Source organism: Falco peregrinus, chromosome 5 (assembly GCF_023634155.1).
Source record: "Falco peregrinus isolate bFalPer1 chromosome 5, bFalPer1.pri, whole genome shotgun sequence".
In the NCBI taxonomy this organism is placed as follows: domain Eukaryota; kingdom Metazoa; phylum Chordata; class Aves; order Falconiformes; family Falconidae; genus Falco; species Falco peregrinus.
This window is the reverse complement of record NC_073725.1, coordinates 10,379,807-10,383,528: the sequence shown is the minus strand read 5'-3', so window position 1 is coordinate 10,383,528 and position 3,722 is coordinate 10,379,807.

The window sequence follows — 3,722 nt, the reverse complement described above, 5'->3', positions numbered from 1 at the left end:
GTCCCGCCCCGCCTCCGCCCGCCCCCCTCACCCAGTGACACACTTTCCGCGCCGCCCGGGCCGCGGGCGGGAGCGCTCACGTGCGGCGGGCGCGTGCGGGCGGCGCGCGGGGCGGCGGGGGCACTGCGGCGGCGGGGGCTGCCCTGGCACGGGCACTGCGGCGCTGGCGCGGGACCTGCCCGCGAGCGGGGTGCGCGCGGAGGACGCCCCCCCCCCCCCCCCCCCCCCCCCCCCCCCCCGCCGCGGGGCCGCACCGCACCCCCCGCCCGCGCCGGGCGCGGAGCTCGCGGGGCCGCCGGAGTCACCCCCGCCGGCCGGGACGCGCCGCTGCCGCAACCGGCGCGGCGCTCGCCCGCCGCCGCTGCGGCGCAAGTATGCCCGCGCCCGCGGCGCCGCGGGGCCGTGCCGAGCACGGCGCCCCGGGCCCTGTCAGCCGCGTGTCTGCTGGCTGCGGGGGCAACGCAAAGCGCGGGGCAGCCCCCCCGCCCGCGCACCGCTGCGGCCTGGGCACATGCGGTGAAGCCCCCGGGCACGGCCTGCCGCCCCGCAGCGGGGAGGGGAGCGCCCCCAGCGACCCTGCTGCACCCGGGGAGTAAAGAGGGGATGTCCCGCTCCCAGGAGGGAACCCACAAAGAAAACCCACCGCAACAAGGGGGGGGGGGGGGCGATGCGGGGTAAGGCTCTCCTCCATTAACTGCACGCAGCGCCCGAAATGAAGTGCTGCCCTCGCTCGGCCCCCAGGAGGCAGAGGGACATGCAGGGGGACAGGCAATGCAGGGGGACATGCAGAAGGACATGCGTCGCCTCACGGGTGTATTTTGCCCTCCAGGATGAGAGGGAGGTGGTGGGGTTAAACCAGGTCAGCAAGCGGAGGTTAAACACAGCTAAATGTGGCTTACCGCCTCCCAATTTGGGTGAGTTTCCTCTCCTCTCAAATGAGGTAAACAGGTCAGTTTGGGCGAGCTTCCTCCCTTCTCGAATACGGTCAATGGGTGAGTTCTCCCATTTTTCTGGCTGTGGCCCAGCAGCCAGGAGGCATCTAGCTTGCCTTCTGGTCCGCAGGCAGCGCCCACCACCGTCTCCAGGCCCTCCATCCCCCTGCCCCAATTTCCTGTGGCAAAAGCTTCTGCTCTTCCTCATGTTCCCAGTTCTCCTCATGCCAACCCCAAGCTGCGTTTCCTAGGCCCTGCCAGTTGCCCTCTGGCCCTCTCGCACAGTCCCTGCCTGCTCAGCTAGCCACCACGCCGTGCTGCTGGCCCGGGCATGGCCAGGTGGGGGGCACGACGTCCCACCCTCCCTCTGCACGCTCAGGGCCTCCATCCCCCTCCTCTGCCTTGCTGCTGGTCTTCGGGGAGCGAGGGCAATGTGACGTGTTTAAGATAGCCTATCCTGCCATGTCAGACCTCTCAACAGCCGAAATCGTCCGACAAAGGAGAAGATAGTCTGTAAATCAAATTCTCTTAGGAAGCCAAGTTGAACATCAGAAACAACAGCAGAGCAATTCCTCTCTGTCCGTGCATTCTGCGTCTCCGGGATATTATTTTGTTGTTGTTGTTATTTTTGGATTTTAGCAAAGCAGATGCTTGTATAATATCCACCAACCAGTGGGTTACCAACCCTAGATGTTCACTGAGGCTGCTAAAAAAAAAACCCTACAGAACTCGAGCACTTGCTGTTGGACAACGCGGGAGTCTTCGGTCTGCAGGTGGTAGAGATGAGTCTGCAGGCACTGGCACTCAGACCAAAGGTCCACCTGGCCTGCAGGCAGTCTGTGGTGCTCAAGGGAGGCTCCAGGTTTTTCGGGTCCATGGACTCCATTCCTGAGAGTGGCCAATAAACGGAAGGACTGCTCCTCCACTTCCTTTGTGGGCAAGGACAAATGCTGCTGCTCCTGCCTGGCCATAGGGAGAGGCCACCACACTATTGCTCCCAATCTCAGTCTCTCCTATTTACCACCAGGACAGGACTTTGTCCATCCCAGAGGGATTCCAGCCTCTAGTATCTTCTACCATCTGCTTTTGAGACTCTCAGGGATCATTATAGCAGTTTCAGCCTGCTCTTGCCTCTAGTACTGCACTTTGCAGTCCCGGAGCCACCCCACACCCACCTTAAGAATGCCTTTATTTTGCTTCTCTCTCATCTTAGATCAACCTCTTTTTTAATGACCTTGGACTGCTCCCTGTGCTCCCATACTACACCCTTTCTGGTTCCTTCCCTGAGGTGGCTCCCCACAAACACACAGGTTGCAAGAGCCAAGCACTTCTTTTTAGGGATGGAGTACAGCAAAAGCAAGTAATGGGCCCACCACCCAGCCTTGCACTCAGGGTCCCTGTCCACCACAATCAGAGGAAGCCGAAAGGTGTGTTTCCTGAGAAGGTCCAGCAGATAGAGATGGCTGTGGGCAGCCATGGGATGGCGCAACCCAGTGTAACTCCATCCTGGAGTTCCTGATGGAGGAGGTCTCAGAAATGGCCCTGTCCACTCCTATGCTGTAGGTCTGCTGGTCAGCACAAAGTGATGGGCTGCCACAGCAGCCCATGAGAGGCGCTTCAGTGTTTGGAGGAGAAAACTGGTTTCGCATCGAGGTTTTTATTCTGCCTTGTAACCTGGGGGAAGACAACACTCTGCCAACGGGCTGCAATATGGGAGCCAGGTTTTTCTTGGAGCCCCTTCCCACCTACCTCTTCTAAACCCACACAAACAAACACTTGATATAATAACCTGTGGCTCTGGGTGCTGACCAAGTCATGGTGCCTGGGCTGCTTCTTGAGGGCTTCTCTTTGACCCCCGGCTTGGCCGCTAAAGCTCTAGTGTTACTTGCTGAGCTGCAAGTAACATTTCCATCCAGATGTGATGCTCAGTGGGTATTCCATGATCCCCATGATGAGATGTGATTCCCTCCCTGTTGTTCACCCTTCCATCAAGGGCAAAACAAATCCTGGCATTACGGAGAGGCAGTGTACTGCTGGCATTTACAGTGGTGTGGCATCTCTCCAGCCCAAAGGTCAGGCGGGCACTGGGACGACCACCTGAAGAGCATTTGGGAATCCATGTGTTTGATCAGTCCTTGGAATCCTTCAGCCTCTGCTCTGCTTACTGAGGGTGCTGCTCTCTGCAGAAAACTTGTGGTTCTGGGAAGACTGAACTGAAACATGTGAAGGGGCAAGAGAGGGGAAAAAGCACAGAAGGTGGGACAGAAAACTTCTACAACCCCCTTCCCATCCCTGGGAAAGAACACAAACATTTCCCTCTCTTTTCTCTCATCCCCCACACATGGAGGAGCTAAAATTGCATATTTAAATTCCAGAGGTTGCCGAGTGACTCCCACCTGTGCTACAGACTCTCCTACCTTTGGATGGGAGATGGCACAACAGTGTTGCACCAACTAATGCTGACCTAACTGTTAAGTGCAGTTGATAGCTGGATGGTGGGACAGGATGCACTTTGGCCACCTCACCAGAGGTATGTGGAGGCTGATGACTCTTTTTCCTCAGGCCTGAAATGCTGGTGGTTGCTCAGGTCAGGACAGAAAACCTCCACCTTTCTGTTCCTGTGGAGAGGCCCTCCTAATCCCGGTAAACATCCACGGACCAGCCAGGAACACCAAAGCTTCCATCAGCAGGCATTTGTCTGCTTTTGGATGAGTTGGATTTCTTCAGTGCCTGGCACATTTACAATAACATTAATTTGATCCCCAAACAGCTACTTCGCAAAGAGAAAAA